The 20,491-nt window shown below is 45.9% G+C and overlaps 1 protein-coding gene across 11 annotated transcripts in view; it reads left to right on the top strand.

Annotated features, from left to right (window-relative positions):
- LOC134355399 (plasma membrane calcium-transporting ATPase 1-like) overlaps positions 1-20,491 on the top strand; it is a 357,414-nt gene that overhangs the window by 134,126 nt on the left and 202,797 nt on the right. The window contains exon 1 of one of the 11 annotated variants that reach the window (XM_063065216.1): positions 14,222-14,243. The exons of 6 other annotated variants lie outside the window; for them this stretch is intronic. The gene's annotated coding sequence lies outside the window, so the exon portion shown is untranslated. Of the gene's footprint in view, positions 1-14,221; positions 14,244-14,668; positions 14,729-14,975; positions 14,996-15,376; positions 15,484-15,539; positions 16,028-20,491 lie in introns of those variants that run through there. 4 more of the 11 variants (XM_063065215.1, XM_063065217.1, XM_063065212.1 and 1 more) reach the window with 4 other exon arrangements.

Genomic DNA, 20,491 nt, shown 5'->3' on the forward strand with positions numbered 1-20,491 from the left:
GGTCAGAGCAACACTATTTCAGCCCGGGACGTTGGAGTTTGGAGTTGGCTTCCTCTGTAAGGGGCTTGTACGTTTCCCCACGTGGAACGCGTGTGTTTCATCTGGGTGCTCCGGTTTCCTCTCTCAGTCCAAAGGTGCACCAGTTAGAGTGATTGGTCATTGTAAATTGACCTGTAGTTAGGCTAGGGTTGCTGGTAGCACAGCTCGAAGGGCTGAAGGGCCTATTCCACTTGGTGTCCCTAACTAAACTCTTAGCTGCAAGAAGATGTGAATGAGATTGAAAGAGTACAGAGGGTAAGTGCATGCAGGCTTTCCCCACTCAGCTTGGGCATACTAGAACTAGAGGTCATAGGAAAGGTGAACTATTTAAGGGGAATCTGAGGGAGGGCTTCTTCACACACAGGATGGTGCGAGTGGAACAAGCTGCCAGCAGAAGTGATGGATGTGGCTGTTGTGCTCTATGATTCTGTGACTCTGGGTCCGGATTCCAGTAAATTAACCACTTCAGTTCCACTCTGACCTGAATTCTAGGTTTACATAAACCTGCAGGTCCTCATCCCGGTTAGGAATGCTGAGTTTATGAACACCCTGTGCATACAACAGTCTGGGAGACTGGCGGCGTGGATTTGTAGGATGCTGGAGAGCTGGCTATTTGGCCCATCAGATCAGTTTTTGGCTGCTAGAAAAGCCTGTCAGTCCCAGTCTGCTTACTCCCCTGTCGAGCAGCACAGTAGTGTAACACTTAAGATCAAGGTTCGATTCCCATCGCAGCCGGTAAGGACTTTGCACGTTCGCCCCGTGACTGCGTGCCTTTCCTTTGGGTGCTCCAGCTTCCACTCACATTGTATGGAGTAAAGTTAGTAAGTTCAAAGTAAACATTTTATCGAAGTACGTACTACCTTGAGAGTCACTTTCTTGCAAGCATTCAGAGTAGAACAGAAGATACTTTAGGATCAATGAAAAGCTACAAAGACTGAAAAACAATCTATGTGCAAAAGAAGACAAACTTGCTAACGCATTTAGATGTTTGTCAGAAGTACCAACATAGCATTTTATTCTGCATTCCTGGATTGTTGTAGGAATATTGTGTTTTGCTAGCTGCCTGGATACTGTGAATGACTTAGCATGTTCTTGGTTCTGTGACATGTCACACAACAGGGAGTGGCAGCTATGTTTGTTGACATAAGCTGGTGTTCTGTTGACCTGCTGGCTGTGTGCCTCGAGGCAGGGGTCAGCGGGATCTGAGGGAAGCCGGTAAAAGCTGCAGGTCGCCAGACCTCACACTGCTGCCGTCTCTAGATAAGGCTCTGTCCTGGCCAATAGCTAGTGGCGATTCATTTACTGCAGATGAGAACTGTGTCTTGAGATGGTTCTCTTCATTGACTCTGTCAATACTTCTCGTTGCCTCGGAAAATAGCTAGCGTAATCTGGACCCTAACCACTCCAGACATTCTTTCTTTTTCACTCCTTTCCATCAGACAGAAAAGCCTGAGAAACATAATTTAGAAGATACAAAAGCTTTGGACTATGTGCCATCAGGATGGACTTCTAGCCCATTGTTCCAACAGTTCCATTTAATGTCAGTTCCATTTACTATACAACCTGAGATTCTTGTTCCTCACAGACATCCACGAAAACAGAAGAGTGCCCCAAAGAATGAGTGACAGTAAAAGTGTTCGAACCCCAAAGCCCCCCCTGGATTCCCCCCTCCCATGCACAAGCAGCAGCAAAGCATCGACCTTCCCCCTCCCTCACTTACTTCAGCAAAAATCATCGGCACCTTCCACCCCCCCAAGAGAGACCATGATCTGCAGTACAACAAAAACATATCGTTCACCTGATAATTCAACACGCCACAGGCTCTCCCTCTCCCCCCTCTATCTCCCCCTTCTCTCTCCCCCCTCTATCTCCCCCTTCTCTCTCCCCCCTCTCTCTCCCCCCTCTCTCTCCCCCCTCTCTCTTCCCCCTCTCTCTTCCCCCTCTCTCTTCCCCCCTCTCTCTTCCCCCTCTCTCTCCCCCTCCCTCTCCCCCTCCCTCTCCCCCCTCTCTCTCCCCTCCCCCTCTCTGCCCCTTCCCCTCTCTCCCCCTTCCCCCCTCTCCCCCCCTCCCCCCTCCCCCCTCCCCCTCTCTCCCCCCTCTCTCCCCCTCTCTCCCCCCTCTCTCCCCCCCTCTCTCCCCCCCCCCCAATGGTTGTTATAAGAAACTGGGACAATCTCTTGTACACTAATAATGAACTCTTGGTCTGTCAGTCCACCTCAGTTGCACCTTATCTAGTTACCTATCTAGTTACTTATCTAGTTACCTGCACTGTACTTTCTCTATAACTGTGATCTTCCCAATGGGAGGCTGGTCCAGAAGATCTAGTTATTTGACATTCAGGATGAAGTAGTCAATTGGATTCAACGTTCACTGAGAGCGGGGGGTTCCCAAACTTTTTGTATGCCATTAACCTAGAGGTCCAAAGACCCCAGGTTGGGAACCCATGGCTTAGAGGTTGGTAGTAAATGCTGTCTTTCTGACTGGAGGCTGTGACTAGTGATGCACTGGGGAGGAATGCAGGCTCAGTTGTTGTTTGTCATCTATATTAATGATTTGGATGATAATTCAGTAAACTGGATCAGAAAACGTGCAGGTGACACCAAAATTGGGACGCAGTGGACAGCGAGGAAGACTATCAAAGCTTGCAGTGGGATCTGGACCAGCTGGACTGAAAAGTGGCAGATGGAATTTAATGCAGACAAGTGTGAGGTGTTGCACAGGTGGAAATCCATGTGTGAGGTTATGCACCTTGGTAGGAAGAATAGAACAATATATTTTTAAACAACGATAAACTAATTTTAGGAGCGGGAGATGTCTTTGTGTACAGGCTCAGGAGATAAAATGTAAAAGCTAACATAGCCAGCAGTTAGGAAGGTGCATGTCAATTGGTCTTTATAGATCATGGTGGAAAGGATTTTTCCAGTAGCAGGGGAGTCTAGGAGTAGGGCATAGCCTCAGAATATAGGATGTCCATTTAGTTAATAAAATTTACACTTTGAACTTTATGACTGATGACCAGAAGAATTTTTTCACAGTGTGCTTGAAAGTCCAGCAGTTTTGGCCTTGGGCAGTTGTTTAGACATTGAGGATCAGCATCACAGTGGTGTAATGGCTAGTGTGACATTAGTACAGTTCGGGGCATTCCAGAGTTGAGAGCTCAATTCTGCCATCGCCCATAAGCGGTTTCTCTGTTCTCCCCATGTGCTCGTTGGCTTCCACCCAGAGCCCAAAGATGTACCGGTTAGTAGGTCAATTGGTAAGTTGTCCTGTGATTAGGCGAGGGTTAAATAAGGTGGGTTGCTGGGCAACGTGGCTCACTGTGCTGGAAGGGCCTTTCCCACGCTGCATCTCTGAATATATAAATCCATAAGGCTGAAACAGACTTTGGGCACAAGGAAACTGCAGGTTACTGGGATCAGTTCAGAGTGTAGGCTTGAGGTACAGGACCAGCCGTCAACTTGATGGATGGAGAAGCAAGCTAGATGGGCCAGACGACCTGCGAATGGTCCTTCTGCCTTAATGCTGGACCAGAACATCTGGAGAAGTTCATTTTTAATTCCTTATTTAGGAGGGCGGCATGGTACCGTGTCGCTGTTACAGTGCCGGCAACCTGAGTTCATTTCCCGCCTCACAAGAGGAGTTTTGCAGATGCTGGAAATTCAAGCAACACACATCACAGTTGCTGGTGAACGCAGCAGGCCAGGCAGCATCTCTAGGAAGAGGTACAGTCGACGTTTCAACACACATCAAAGTTTCTGGTGAACGCAGCAGGCCAGGCAGCAACTTTGATGTGTGTTGCTCATTTCCCGCCTCTGTCAGTACGTTTTGCTCACGACTGCCTGGGGGTTTCCTCCAGGTGCTCTGGTTTCCTCCCACGTTCCAAAGTTGTACAGGTTAGTAGGCTAATTAGTCACTTGGGCAGCAGGGGCTCTTTGGGCTAGAAGGGTTCGTTACTGTGCTGTATCTCTGAATATTTATCTGTTCCTCACCCACAGCAGGAGCCAGAGTTGTTTTCTTATAATTATGCTGTCTTAGTAGTTGCAAGTAAATGGCGGGTGTGATGATTGAATTTTCGTCCCTTTAATTTTCTTTACAGAATTAGTGGACTCTCTATATTTAGATGCCACAGTAGTGTTGTGGTTTACTTATTTACTGCCTGTTACGCCATTGGCTGTTTCTCTAACAATTTTGATTGACCAGTCAATGTTGTTAGCCCTGAAACTGGAGGACCGGTGGACCAGTCTTAGTCTGGGCTCTGCCCTTTGACCTGTTTGGCATGGGTGACCCTCCCAAGAGCCAAACCCCAAGGCCCTGACTCCAGCCAGCATAGCTCTCCAGGTCACTGAGGCACAGAAGCCTTCAAACCCTACGTCAGGGATGAGGTCCGCATGGAGGAGCGTAGTGATTGGTGCGACACCATTGTAGCTCAGAGCATTCTGAAGTTCTGAGTCCGATTTCGCTGTCGTTCTGAAAGGGGTCTCTGTAGAGTTGAGTTTTCCCCGGGCGTTCCAGTTTCCTCCAATAGTCCAAAGATGTACAGGGTAGGTTAATAGGTGGTTGTAAAGTTGTCCCGTGATTAGGTTAGGGTTGATTGGGGTTGTGAGGTTGCTGGGACGGCGTGACAGGAAGGGCAGGAAGGACCTACTCTGCACTGTATCGCTAAATAAAAATAAATCAATATTTAGTGCCTGTGAGTTGTCTTTTTCAGTTTAACTAAATTAAAGATTATGAAATGAAAGTAGCACATTAAATAGGTGGGTTGAGTTCAGCTTGAATCAAAATGGAAACTTGGCTCAAACTTTATACCAACCAAAGGAGGGGATAAAATTATAATGGATGTGTGTGTAAACTTAAGACTGTAAGTGAAGTTAAAGCAGTGTTTAAGAGAAGAGCACTGAGAACCTGTAATTTTCCTGTCAAGCAGCGATCCCTCTAATTTTTTTTTACGGCTGTGCCGACCAACGAGTGCTCTGAGCAGGAAATTTTTACATGGCCTGACAACTGCGTGGCATGTTACATGTTATATACAGGCTATTAATATTTAGAATGAAAATTGAAAAGTCACTTTTTTAAAACTTATTTATTGAAGGGTATAATGAAATACAGTACAACAATGAAAATCTTTCAACTTTTTTTGCTGCGTCCGATTCTAGCTGCGTGGCAACAAAGGCTATGTGCGCAGGAGCATTTCTGTTACTGTGCAGCCGCACAACTAAGAGGGAATGGTGCATTCAAACTTTACTGTGGTAAAATGGGACTGTTGGCCATTTTGTACTGTTTGGCCATTAATAATTATAATCAAGAGGAAAGACTGTACTTGATTTGGTATTGGGAAATGAACTTCGTCAGGTGTCAGATCTTTCAGTGGGAGAGCATTTTGGAGATAGTGATCATAGTTCTATCTTCTTTACAATAGCATTGGAGAGAGATAGGAACAGACAAGTTAGAAAAGCGTTTAATTGGAGTAAGGGGAATTATGAGGCTATCAGGCAGGAAATTGGAAGCTTAAATTGGGAACATATGTTCTCAGGGAAAAGTACCGAAGAAATGTGGCAAATGTTCAGGGGATATTTGTGTGGATTTCTGCACAGGTACGTTCCAATGAGACAGGGAAGTTATGATAGGGTCCAGGAACTGTGGTGTACAAAGGCTGTAATACATCTAGTCAAGAAGAAAAGAAAAGCTTACAAAGGTTCAGAGAGCTAGGTAATGTTAGAGATCTAGAAGATTATAAGGCTACCAGGAAGGAGCTGAAACAGGAAATTAGGAGAGCCAGAAGGGGCCATGAGAAGGACTTGGCGGGCAGGATTAAGGAAAACCCCAAGGCATTCTACAAGCATGTGAAGAGCAAGAGGATAAAGTAAAGGCATCCATTAGTCTTGTGAGACCATGGATCTGCGCCTGGAAAGTCTTCACCCTCCAGGGCGCAGGCCTGGGCAAGGTTGTATGAAGACCAGCCGTTGCCCATGCTGCAAGTCTCCCCTCTCCACGACACTGATGTTGTCCAAGGGAAGGGCATTAGGACCCATCCAGCTTGGCACCAGTGTCGCCGCAGAGCAGTGTGTGATTAAGTGCCTTGCTCAAGGATACAACACGCTGCCTCAGCTGGGGCTCGAACTCATGACCTTCAGATCGCTAGTCGAATGCCTTAACCACATGGCCACGTGCAAGAGGATAAGACGTGAAAGAATAGGACCTATCAAGTGTGACAGAGGGAAAGTGTGTATGAAACCAGAGGAAATAGCAGAGATACTTAATGAATACTTCAGTATTCACTATAGAAAAGGATCTTGGTGATTGTAGTGATGATTTGCAGCGGACTGAAAAGCTTGAGCATGTAGATATAAAGAAAGAGGAAGTGCTGGAGCTTTTGGAAAGCATAAAGTTGGATAAGTTGCCGGGACCAGATGAGATGTACCCCAGGCTACTGTAGGAGACGAGGGAAGAGACTGCTGAGCCTCTGGCGATGATCTTTGAATCATCAATGGGGATGGGAGAGGTTCCGGAGGATTGGAGGGTTGTGGATGTTGTTCCTTTATTCAAGAAAGGGAGTAGAGTTAGCCCAGGAAATTATAGACCAGTGAGTCTTACTTCAGTGGTTGGTAAGTTGATGGAGAAGATTCTGAGAGGCAGGACTTATGAACATTTGGAGAGGCATAATATGATTAGGAATAGTCAGCATGGCTTTGTCAAAGGCAGGTCGTGCCTTTTGAGCCTGATTGAATTTTTTGAGGATGTGGCTAAACACACTGATGAAGGTAGAGCAGTAGATGTAGTGTATATGATTTCAGCAAGGCATTTGGTAAGGTACCCCATGCAAGGCTTATTGAGAAAGTAAGGAGGCATGGGATCCAAGGGGACATTGCTTTGTGGATCCAGAACTAGCTTGGCCACAGAAGGCAAAGAGTGGTTGTAGACAGGTCATTTTCTGCATGGAGGTCGGTGACCAGTGGTGTGGCTCATCCATCTGTTCTGGGACCCTTACTTTTCGTGACTTTTATAAATGACCTGGATGATGAAGTGGAGGGGTGGGTTAGTAAGTTTGCTGATGACACAAAGGTTGGAGGTGTTGTGGATAGTGTGGAGGGCTGCCAGAGGTTACAGCAGGACATTGATAGGATGCAAAACTGGGCTGAGAAGTGGCAGATGGAGTTCAACCGAGATAACTGTGAAGTGGTTCATTTTGGTACGTCAAATATGATGGCAGAATATAGTATTAATAGTATCTCTTGGCATTGTGGAGGATCAGAGGGATCTTGGGGACGTGTCCATAGGACGCTCAAAGCAGCTGCGCAGGTTGACTCTGTGGTTAAGAAGCATACGGTGTTTTGGCCTTCATTAATCGTGGAATTGAATTTAGGAGCCGAGAGGTAATGTTGCAGCTATATAGGACCCTGGTCAGACCCCACTTGGAGTACTGTGCTCAGTTCTGGTCGCCTCACTACAGGAAGGATGTGGAAGCCATAGAAAGGGTGCAGAGGAGATTTACAAGGATGTTGCCTGGATTGGGGAGCATGCCTTATGAAAACAGGTTGAGTGAACTCGGCCTTTTCTCCTTGGAGTGATGGAGGACGAGCGGTGACCTGATAGAAGTGTATAAGATGATGAGAGGCATTGATCGTGTGGATAGTCAGAGGCTTTTCCCAGGGCTGAAATGTTTGCCACAAGAGGACACAGGTTTAAGGTGCTGGGGAGTAGGTACAGAGGAGATGTCAGGGGTAAGTTTTTTACACAGAGAGTGTTGAGTGCGTGGAATGGGCTGCCGGCAATGGTGGTGGAGGCGGATATGATAGGGTCTTTTAAGAGACTTTTGGATGCTTAGAAGAATAGAGGGCTATGGGTAAGCCTATTAATTTCTAAGGTAGGGACATGTTCGGCACAACTTTGTGGGCCGAAGGGCCTGTATTGTGCTGTAGGTTTTCTATGCTTCTATGTTTGTTTCTATTATGAGATTTCTTGGCGATTTATATCTCACATCTAAACATTTAAGTGCAAAGTATGCTTGTGAGGTTGAAATGCAGCAAAGCATAGATTGCTGCTATCAAGTGATACAAAATGTGTGAGACAGAACAGATAAGACCATGAGACACAGGACCAAAATCAGACCATTCGGCCTGTCAAATCTGCCCTGCCATTCCATCATGGCTGAATTACTATCCCTCTCAACCCCATTTTTCTCCTTTCCCCCGTAACCTTTGATACCCTTACTAATCAAGAACCCATCAGCCTCCACTTTAAATATACCCAGTGACTTGGCCTCCATGGCTGTCCATGGCAATGAATTCCATGGATTCACCACCCTCTGGCTAAAGAAATTCCTCCTCATCTCTTCTGTAGGGATGTCCTTGTATTGTGGTCCTAGACTGTATGGAATTTGTCTGTTCTCCCCGTCACTGTGTGCGTTTCCTCCGGGTGCTTCAGTTTCTTCCCACAGTCCAAGATGTACCGGTTAGTAGGTTAATTGTTCAATGTAAGTTGTCCTGTGATTAGGCTAGGGTTATATCAGGGGACTGCTGGGAGACATGGCTTGATTGAAGTGCCTATTCCATGATGCATCTCAATCAATAAGTAAGCAACTAAATAAACATTTATTAGTAATCCTTAAAGAATGTTTGAATGTAGCATTAAGAGTAGAATAATTATAAGACCATATCTTAGGAGCAGAATTAAGCCACTCTGCCCGTCGATTTGCTCTGCCATTCCATCATGGCTGATGTATTATGCCTCTCAACCCCATTCTCCTGCCTTCTCCCTGTAACCTTTAATGCCCCGACTAATCAAGAAGCTCGTCATTATAGATGACACTACAGGGTTGACCACATTGAGCTTGGAGCTGCATCTGAACCACACTGGGTGAGGACAGCGGATTTCCGTTGCCTGAAGGGGATTAAGTTAACCGGAGAGATTACTTTGCTGTTCACTGGACTAAGGGCACTGTTGATGATTGCTAACTTACTGCTGGTTACACCACTAGTGTTTAGAGTAGCAGTGAACATCCTCCTTCTCTGATACTGTTCAGGACTTCTTTATCATATCAGTAGCTTCCCCTTGGTTTTCACTACTGTCAGGTCCTGGGTGGAGTCTCAGGAATATCGTCGCACTCAGATGTAGAAGGATTCTTCATTGCTGTTTCTGTAACAATTTAGTTTGACCAGTCAGGGTTGTTAGCCCTGAGCTGAACCCCTGAACCTAGAGGACTGGTGGACTGCTCTTAGTCTGGCCTCTACCCTTTGACCTGTTTGGCACGGGTGATCCCACCAAGAGCCAAAGCATAAAGCCCTGACTCCAGCTGACATAGCTTTCCGGGTCATTGAGGGACGCATGCCTCCAAATCACGGCAAGGTTGTGGTCCTGTTGGAGGACTGTTGATGAAGCTTGCCTTTTATTCCAGATGCATTTGATTAAATTGATTCAAGTGATTTAAAATTCATTATACGTAATTTGTGTCTCTTGGTCTTCCAAGTACAGCCTGCAAAGAGTCGACCCATTCCAAATCCTTCACACTCTTGGCTGCACTAATAAAGCCAACAGGGAGCATTGCCCAGTGGCTACACATTTTAATTCTGCTTCCCAGTCACAATCTGACATGTCAGTCCATGGCTTCTTCTACTACCATGATGAGGCCTCTCTCAGGTTGAAGGAGCAGCACCTCATATTCTGTCTGGGTAGCCTCCAATCTGACAGCATGAATATTGATTTCTCCAACCTCCGGTAATTTCTCCCCATCCCCCTTCCCTCCTAACCCCCCTTCCCCATTCCTCTTACCCCTTCTCTCTGCAAGACTTCCCTCTGGTGTCCCTCCTTCCCTTTCTTCCACGGTTCAATCTCCTCTACTATCAGATTTCGACTTTCACAACCCTTTCCCTCTTCCACCTATCACCTCCTTTTCCACGGATGCTGCCCGACCTGCTGAGTTCCTCCAGCGTGTTGTGAGTGTAACTTCACATTTCATCTCCCCTACCCCACCCACACACCTTCTCCCTCACCTGGTCTCGCCTATAACCTGCCAGTTTGTACAGCTTTCCCTCCCGCCCCCCGCACTCCTTTCCGGTCCTGATGACGTTGACTGTTTATTCCTCTCCATAGATGTTGCCTGACCTGCTGAGTTCCTCTAGTGTGTAACTGAGAACTCACGATTTGTTTGTGATAATCACCAGTTTAGAAAGAGTGTTCTAGAAATAGAGGAGAATAGACATCTGAGAGCAATTGGCAAGAGGGTAACCTAATCTGCCAGTTCAGATAACTACATCGGCTGTAGGAATGAAGGTCAACTAACCGAGCGCCAAGTTAGCTCCGATCTTGATGCCACCTTCCTGAGGATTTTCTTTTGGGCGGACTTTTTAATGTACCCAATATCTGTCCAGAATTTTTAATACCTGGTAATAACCATGAAGAGTTTATATATACATTTTAGAGATAGAGTCATAGAAAAGTACAGTATAGAAACAGGCCTTTCGGCCCGTCCAGACTGTGCCAAACCATTAGACTGATAACTCCCGTCAACCTGCACCAGGACCGTAGCCCTCTGTGCCCCTACCGTCCAAGTACCTATCCAAACCTCTCTTAAACATCGAAATTGAGCTCGCATGCACCACTTGCGCTGGCAACTCGTTCACTCTCAACAACCCTCTGAAGAAGTTCCCCCTCATGTTCCCTTTAAACTTTTCACCTTTCATCTTTAACCCATGACCTCTAGTTGTAGTCCCACCCAAACTCAGTGGGAAAAAAAACCTGCTTGCTTTGACCCTATCTGTACCCCTCGTAATTTTGTATACCTCTATCAAATCTCCCCTTTTGCGCTGAACATCTTGTGCAGTGCCTGGAATGTAGGTATTGCTGGCTAAACCAGTTTTTATTCTTAACAAATTTTAAAACTATGTGATGCAGAATGTCCTCATCAATGATTTTGAAAGAAGTCAGGTTATTCCTGTTAGTTCAGTGGTTTATTGTTCATTTGCAATCTTACAGCAGAGTTCATGGGGTTGTGGAACACACTTTGGCTGCTTTGTGTGCAGTGGCACGAGTGCCCACGGTTCTGTGAGCCTTCCCTGCTGGCCCTCATTTGCTGCACCTAGTTTCAGTTCCTGGCTTTGAAACGTGTCAATAGCTGTAAGATTAGATTATGAGGACATGCAGTCCTCTTTTATTGTCATTTAGTAATGCATGCATTAAGAAATGATACAATATTCCTCCGGTGTGATATCACAAAAACACAGGACAGACCAAGACTGAAAAACTAACAAAAACCACATAATTATAACATACAGTTACAACAGTGCAACAATACCACAACTTGATGAAGAACAGATCATGGCACAGTAAAAAAGTTCAAAGTCTCTTGAAAGTCCCACGTCTCACGCAGACGGGATAAGGAAGAAAACTCTCCCGACCTTGCCCGACCACAGTCCGACTCTGAGTTGTCTGAAAACTTCGAACTCCGATCAGCCCTCCGACACCGAGCACCGAGCACCATCTCTATCCGAATGCTTCGACCTCAGCCTCGGTCGCCAGCAGCAGGCAAAGCTGGGGATTTTGGGGTCTTCCCTCCGGAGATTCTCGATCGCACAGTAGCAACGGCAGCAAACCGGCATCTCAGAAAATTTCTCCAGATGTTCCTCTGTGCCTTCTCACGTCTGTCCCCATCAAATCAGAATTGTCCACATTCAGATCAGGGTTCTATTCCCACTGCTGTCTGTTTTCCCTGGGTTTCTTCTGGGTGTTCCCATTTCCTCCCACATTCCAAAGATGTACGGCTTAGGGTTAGTGGGTTGTAGACACGCTGTGTTGGCGCTGGAAGCATGGCGGCTCTCGCAGGCTGCCCCCAGCACAATCCTCGATTTGATTTGACGAGACACAGTCGAGGCATTTCACTGCATGTGACGATGCACACACGACAAAGCTCGTCTTTCCGAAGATGCATGCTTAGTAGCTTTGTGAGCAGCCCGCAGAGCGTCAGTGTATATCACCTGCGCCTTCTTGAGAAAAAAAAAGTACTGAATCTGTACATAGGAAGGAAATTGAAAATCTGGCTGAGTGGTGCCACAGCAACAACCTCTCACCCAATGTCAGCAAAACCAAAGAGTTGAGGTTTGGTTGGAGGTCCATAAACCAGTCCTCATTAGGGGATTGGAAGTGGAGAGGGTCAATAGTTTTAAGCTCTTTGGTGTTACCATATAGGAAGACCTGTCCAAGGCCCAGCATGTAAGTGTCATCACAGAGGAGGCATGACAGTGCCTCTAGTTCCTTAGAAGTTTGCATGGATTTGCCATGTCATCTAAAGCCTTGATGAACATCAATAGATGCACATTGGACCGTATCCTGACTGGTTGCATCATAGCCTGGTATGGAAACACCAATGCCCAGGAATGGAGAAGGTTTCAAAAAAAGTGGTAGATACAGCCCAGTCCACCACGTGAAAATCCCTCCCCACCATTGAGCACATCTTCAAGGAGCGCTGCCACAGGAAAGCAGGGTCCGTCATCAAGGGCCCCCACCATCCAAGACGTGCTTTCTTCTCGCTTCTGCCATCAGGAAGGAGGTACTGAAGCCTTAGATCCCACACCACCAGGTTCAGGAACAGTTATTACCCTACAAACATCAGGCTCTTGAACCAGTGTGGATAACTTTACTCACCACATCACTGAACTGATTCCACAACCTACAGACTCACTTTCGAGGATTCTACAACTCATGTTCTCAGTATTATTTATTTACTTTTTAAATTAATTGCACAATTTATCATCTTTTGCACATTGGCCGTCTATCAGTCTTTATGTATAAGTTCTTCATAAATTCTGTTGTATTTATTTTCCTATAATTGCCTGCATGAAAATGAATCTTAACATTGCATATGTTAAGATTCGTACTTTGATAATAAATTTACTTCTGAACTTTGAACTCCATTCTTCCTTTTTTCCTTCCTGCCCTAACTCATCATTTGGTAAGAAAAAAAAATTTGGAAAAAAGGATGTTGACTTTTAGTTAGAGTTATTTCAACATCTCCAGGGTCTAATGCCCCAAATTAGTTCCTTGGGCATTGAAGAGCAGCATAATTGTTAATGAAGGCTGACACTTTACATTGAATCCTTCACTCGAAAGTAGAAGTGGGGTTATTGTGTGATAATTAGTACTATTTTAAAAATTGAGCTTCAGGGTATTGCTAATATATGACTAAGAGCTTAAAGAATTGTCACAATTTAAGAGAACTCCAGTCATGGAAGAATCCAGCACAGACTTGGTCACTTCTGGGTCTTTTGCCACTCCTTGACCCGGCTGGATATTCCTGTACCTCAGTAGATGTGACACTATTTCAATTCCAAGCAACCATTATTCCAATTCCAACAAACATTTTAACCAGAGAAGGGAAAAAAAGACTGTCAGCTGATCTTGACCTCATAAATGATCACGATGTGATTTAGCTGGACAAAAACAAGCTGCCCTCTCGTGAGCCAAGTCTGCAGAATGAAGATGCAAAACCCAAAACGTCAACTGCCCATTCCCCTGCTTAGATGCTTCCCCACTTGCTGAGTTCCTCCAGAATTTAGTGCACGTTGCTCCAAGTCTGTGGAGCTTTATTGCATTTGGCTGGGGACGGGAAACGGAGAGAGATTTCAACATGCGTGTTTGTGTTAAAATATGCAGCTCTGTCCTTGGGGGCTTCCAGAAAAGAAGAAAATGCAATCAATTGTCTTGTTGCTTTTAATATTAAAATTGAGAGCCTGGTTGACTGGAATAATTGACTTTGAGGATTTCATTGTATTCGGGAGACTGAACAAATATTAAATTTAGAATTCAGAATCAGGTTTAATATCACTGGCATCTATCATGATACTTGTTTTGTGGGAGCAATATAGTGAAATACATAATAAACTATAAATTGCAATAAGAAAACACTATATATTAAAATTAAATTAAGTAAGTAGTGCAAAAAGAGAGCAAAAAGAAAAAAAAATGAAATTGATGCCTTCACTCGCATTTCAGCTGTTACGTTAATTCATTTTCTCCTCTTTTATTTCTTCCTTTCCTCTTGCAACTGGGCACAGTGATCAAACAGTTAAATTAGTATCAGATCAAAGAGAATGAAAGTCATTAATTCCTTGTGTGGTTGATCTGTGAGGGGTGTTGTTGGTAACGGCAGTGCGATCACTCAAGTCGAGAAGTACGATGTCCTCCTACGGGGTTATTCCCTCAATGGAGGAACACTGGTGAGTGAATTTGGCTAGTGTGGTCCTTGACAGCTCAAGATCAGGGACTGGTGGTATGGCATCCAAAACGGCTGGGGACTTTTCAATTCTGCAGCCTTCCTGTGACGTCACTGCCACTGTGATGTGCCATCATCTTCCACCAACCCCAGCATTGAGGTCCTGGTTGGATTGGTAGACCCCCGCACCCCTTTGACCTTACCACCATGGTTGAACCTACCCAGAGCTAAAGCATCGCTGTTGGGATCTCAGGAAACCACAAACCTCCCCACCGTGACAAGGTGAATGAACGATCCGTAGAGAAGGGTGTTGGTGGCGCACTATAATCCATGTTAATGAGTGCTAACATTATCTTAATGTGCTTCCCTGGGAGGACAAAGGTGAATGTTTAGTATGTTTTCAGCAGATGAAAGAAAACGGTGACTGGGTGAGGAAGGTTCCCAACAGCTCCTGCCTTGCTAGAATGTGAAGTATTTTTTGAAGGAATGGTGTGTGCTTAAACTGTACGCACGAGCACTCTTCTTTCAGAGTGGGATTGTTGAGGGGGGAGGGTAGTTGGTGTGGGGATACTTGCTGGGTTATCCTGACTGCTCATGTTTCACACAACACGACTGACTCATCCTGCCATGCATTGGTAAACAGACCTCGTTTGGAGCTAGCGGCAGGCAGACAAAGCCTCTGAGTCTGCGTGAGTGATGGTGCAACTGGAGACGATGCTATTTAGGGCAAAGTAAATGCCCTTTCCGCCAGTCACGGTATACCAACTGCTGCTGCTCCTTGGTGTTTCTGACACTTAGACGGGGATTTCTGTGTTTTTCATGTTGTAACATGTGCTGTTTTCAATGGATGAGTGCACTGTTGTGTCTATGTGAACATAGGAAAAGTTGTGAAGTGTATTTGTCAAGTTGTAATGCACGCCAGTAACGTGTGTGTGTTTGTCCTGTGGCAAACCTTGGTACACGTCCTGTATCCCTGTCCACATGTAATTGCATTTGTGAATTTTTAAAGTACCATTTAGATTTGGGAACTGTCATGTGGTTTGTTTCAAAGGGAACAAGTTAATTTTTCTCTCTCGTTTACCATTGTTTGTACACAGAAGGCCATTGGTGTTTGTAGGAGGGTTCAAAGTTCAGCAGATTGGTATCTAGCGTTAATATCTCGCTAATTTGGAATTTGCTTTCGTGTGTGGGTGTGTGTGGTTTTAGTACACAGGTTGTGTAGAAACTGGCTCGATGGAAATGAGGTACTCGGGAATTTTTTTAAAAACTTGCACGGGGAGGGTTACTGGAGTTATAATAAGCGGCAGAAACAGGTGTCTGTAAAACTGCAGCCGCAGGCGGCTTCCAGACCCTCTGCTGAGTGACTCACCCTGGGTCCCTGTGTGCATTACCATTTGCAGCTACCTTCCCCAGCACTCGTGTGTCAGCGTGCCAATTTGGCCGTGTGGTCCGAGGGGGAAAGGAGAGAGCTCTGGCTGGCCTCAGTGGTGTCCATTCCAATACCACCTGTTGGCTAGACCAACCAACTTCTGTTCATGTGTGCCCTTGAAGGATAATTGCAGTTCTGATTACCCAGCAACAGGAAGGATTCGGGATCGTTTATTCGATTCCTCAGTGCTCGAGTGTGAAAGAGACCGAAATGATTGTTACTCTGGATTGGGTGCAGCATAAAAATAAGAATCAGAACCAGGTTTAACATCACTGGCATATGTTGTGAAGATTGTTAACTTTGCGGCAGCGGTACAATGCATTACGTGATAATGCAGGGACTAAAAGCTGTAAATCACAGTAAGTGTATCTCTGTGTGTGTGTGTGTGTGTGGATATGTATGTATGTGTATGTATATATATATATATATATGTGTGTGTGTGTGTATATGTATATATATGTAAAATAGCTAATTTAAATAAGTAGTTCAAAAACAGAAATAAAAAAAGTAAGGAGGTAGTGTTTATGGGTTCAATGTCCATTCAGGATTCGGATGGCAGAGGGGAAGAAGCTGTTCCTGAATCATTGAGTGTGTGCCTTCAGGCTTCTGTACCTCCTCCTGGTAGTAATGAGAGGAGGGGATGTCCTGGGTGATGGGTGTCCTTCATAATGGGCGCTGCCTTTCTGATGCTCCGCTCCTTGAAGATGTCCTGGATACTATGGACACCAGTGCCCATGATGGAGCTGACTGAGTTTACAACTCTCTGCAGCTAATTTCGACCCGCCCCCCCCAATACCAGACAGTGGAGCAGCCAGTTTCACAAAATTTCAGATTTCACGACATGCTGGTGATATTGAACCTCCTCCTGTCTCCACGGTACAGTTGTAGAAATTTTGGAGTGTTTTGATGATGATAGCTGGTGCTTCGTTGCGAAGATCAGGAGGGAAGAAGAGTGCTCAGGAGGGACGGCACGGTCCTTAACGACTATAGAGGCCAGTTCTGGATCTGCAGACTGGAGCAGTACGGACATCAGAACACCCGGGATGCAGGCACTTGGGCAGAAGAGTCCTTCCTCAGTGTTTTAATATAGTAAAAACACAATAAGCATTAAAAACACAAAATATTGAGTGTGGCTGTATATACATAAGATTTGCTGATAAACAGATGATTGCATGAACTTAAAGTGACACTTGGTGCATGAGTGTCTGATCATGAGATGTCTCTGACAGGAAATGATGAAGTGGCTGATGTGGATGTAGAGCCAGTGGGTTTTGGTGGGTGGAGATGTTGATCGGCCCGCCAGCTTGGGGGAAGTAATTATTTCTGAGTTCAGGACTCCAGGCGTGGTAGTAGTCTTTTCCTTGAATGTCATTAGGCTGGAGAAGGTACGGAAAATATACATGAGGATGATACCGGGACAGGAGGGCTTGAGTTCTGAGGAGAGTCTGGATAGGGTGGGGCCTTTTTTCCCAGAGTGTAGGGTGCTGATGGTTGACTGGACCTCTTCAGCTTGTCACCTTGCAGTTTCTCCCTTAATTCCCCTCTCTCTCCCGTCCACCTTCCCCTTTACCTGGTTTCACCTGTCACCTGCCAGCTTGTACTCCTTCCCCTTCCCTCCCTCCCCACACCTTCCCCTTCCCTCCCTCCCCACACCTTCTTATTCTAGGTTCTTCTCCCTTCCTTTGCAGTGCTGATGAAGGGTGTCGGCCTGACACGTCCTCTCAGTGGATGCTGCCTGACCTGCTGAGTTCCTCCAGCATTTTCTGTGTGGATCTGGATTTCCAGCACTGGCAGAGTCTCTTGTGTTTATGACTTCATAGATCCAGAAGCGCACAGATAAGGTGGATGTTCAGTCTATTTTGCAGGGTAGAGCATAAGTTAAAGGTGAGAGGTGAAAGATTTAAAGGGGTCCTTTAAAGACTTCACACGGTGGGCGGAGAGTATGTGGAAAAGCAGTTGGAGAAAGTGAAAATCCAGATGTGGGCCCGCTGGGGTAGCTGAAGGCCCAGTGCCTGCTTGTCCAAGGCTCGAGACGGAAGAGGGCGGACTGTCTTGGGCTTAGAAGACTGTGTATGTGAGAGGGTGGGAGGGAGGAATTGGGGCTTGTCTTGCTGTTGTTGTTTCATTGATGGTTGTGTTCTGTGTTGTTCTGCCGAGCATTGTGGGCACTGGAAGCATGGTCACGCTTGTGGGCTGCCTCCAGCACGCCCTCGGTGTGTTGGCTGTTAACGCAAACGATGCATCTCACTGTATGTTTCCATGTGCTCATGATAAATAAACATGAACCTTTATAACATTATAGGCATCCGTGAGTCTCGTGGGACCATGGATTTGCGTCTTGGAAGGTTTCCAGGGCGCAGGCCTGGGCAAGGTTGTATGGAAGACCAGCAGTTGCCCATGATGCAAGTCTCCTCTCTCCTCTCCATGCCACCGATGTTGTCCAAGGGAAGGGCATTAGGACCCATACAGCTTGGCACCGGTGTCGTCGCAGAGCAATGTGTGGTTAAGTGCCTTGCTCAAGGACACACACGCTGCCTCAGCCAAGGCTCAAACTAGCGACCTTCAGATCACTAGACGAACGCCTTAACCACGTGGCCACGAGCCACAGAGAAGCACGGAGGAACACCTGGAGTAACTTCTGAAATGCCTGCTTCGCGGCCACTGTTACTGTGCGATTGAGAATCTCCTGAGACGAAGGCCCCAAATCCTCGGCTTTGCGTATCGCCTGTTGCCGGGGCCGGGGTCGAAGCGCTTGGCAGAGATGGTGCTCGGTGTCGAAGGCGCGGAGTTGGACTGTGGTCGGATACTTCCAGGATGCTGCATCAGCAAGTTGGCAGTGCTGGAGGTTTACCGTCTGCGTGAGATGATGGGACTTCCAAGAGACTTTGAGACTTTTACTGTGCCATAGTCTGTTCTTATCAAATTATGGTATTGCTTTGCACTGTTGTAACTACATGTTATAATTATGTGGTTTTTGTTAATTTTTAAGTTGGTTTGTCATGTGTTTCCGTGATATCATTCTGGAAAAACAGTGTCATTTCTTAATGCATGCATTACTAAATGACAATAAAAGAGGACTGCATGTCCTCGTAATCTAATCTAATCTGAAAATTTCACTATTCAACAATTAACCACTAGAATTCCACTGACCAGTGCAACACAGTAAATGAGATTGCTTATTGATCTATGAGACTACTTTAAATTCAAAGATTCAAAGGTCCAATTTAATGTCAGAGAAATGTATGCATGATATATCCTGAAATGCTTTTGCTTGGCAAACATCCACGAAAACAGAGGAGTGCCCCAAAGAATGAACGACAGTTAAACGCAAGAACCCTGAAGTCCCCCCCCCAGCTCCCCTCCCTCCCCACGTGTGAGCAGCAGCAATCAACGATCCCCTCTCCAAAATAATATAATAATCATTGTACTGTACCTGTACCTCGCCATAGTTGTGCACATGACGGTAAATGGAATTTCACTAACTTGGGATATTGCTTTCAGTTCCGGTTGCCCCTTTATAGGAAGAATGTGGAAGTTATGAAGAGAGTGCAGAGGAGATTTACCAGGATGCTGCCTGTCTCATGAGGAAAGGCTGAGCAAGCTGGGGCTTTTCTCTTTGGAGCGAAGGAGGGCGAGAAGCCACTTAATAAGAGGTGTACAAGATGACAAGAGGCGTAGAACGCGTGGACAGCCAGGCGTGTTCCCACGGCGGAAAGGGCTAGTATGAGGGGGGAATAATTTGAGGGTGATTGGAGGAAAGTCAGAAGTAGTTAGGTTCTTTGCACAGAGGGCGGTAGGTGTGGTAGAATGTGCTGCAACAGGTGGTGATAGCAAATACACTGGGGACATTTAATAGACTCTTAGACATGTGGATGAAAGAAAAATGGAGGTGTATGTGGGAGAAAGTTTGGACTGATCTTAGAGTAGGTTAAAATGCCAGCACAACATCGTGGGCTGAATGGCCTCATCTGTATTCTAACCAGCAGGTTCTTGAACCAACCTCCACAATCCTAACCCTGTCTCAGCAATGGAACACAATGTCTCCTGCATCACCAAGGATTTCACTCATTTGCATTGATGACTTGATAGGAGTCCTGGATCTTGGGCAAGGCTTAATCGATGCAGTTTGAGGATTGACTCTGTAGTTCACATAATGATGTGTTTCTGGTTTCTGAATATGCCTGGACTCTCGAGATGACTTTTATGGGTTGATGTTTTACCCTCTGTTTTCCTGCTCTTTTTTTTGCTGTTTGCAATCTTTTGTTTTGTGCGTTATGGGGGCAAGGGGTGTTTGATATTTAACTTTCAACAGATTCCATAGTTTTCATTGTTTCGTGGCTGTCTGTGGGGAGACAAATCTCAGGGTTGCATACTGCATACATACTTGGATAATAACTGTACTTCGAATCTTTGAATTTGCACAACCTTTTTTTCTTCTCACTCTGATGTAATTTCAAGAATCATGGAGCACTATAGAACAGTTAAAGTTAAAGTCTGTCCCGAGCCTTGTGGCCCATCAGGCCAGTGCTTGTGCCGGTTTCTGTGGCGTGAAGCGACTGAGAGTACGAGACTTCCCCCTCCCCGCCGGATAGGATGCCAGTCTACCGCGAGGTTAACCCCCAGCATTTGCCGGTACCCATTTTTCAGCTGGGTGGATTGGAGCAGTGTATAGTTAAGTGCCTTGCTCAAAGGCACAACACGCTGTCTTGGCCGAGACTCGAACCCACGACCTTCAGATCATGAGCCCAACGCACTAACCACTTGGCCACGTGCCACACACTATAGAATAGAGACAGGCCCTTCAGTCCATCTAGTTGGATGTG

This window comes from Mobula hypostoma, chromosome 13, assembly GCF_963921235.1.
Source record: "Mobula hypostoma chromosome 13, sMobHyp1.1, whole genome shotgun sequence".
In the NCBI taxonomy this organism is placed as follows: Eukaryota; Metazoa; Chordata; class Chondrichthyes; order Myliobatiformes; family Myliobatidae; genus Mobula; species Mobula hypostoma.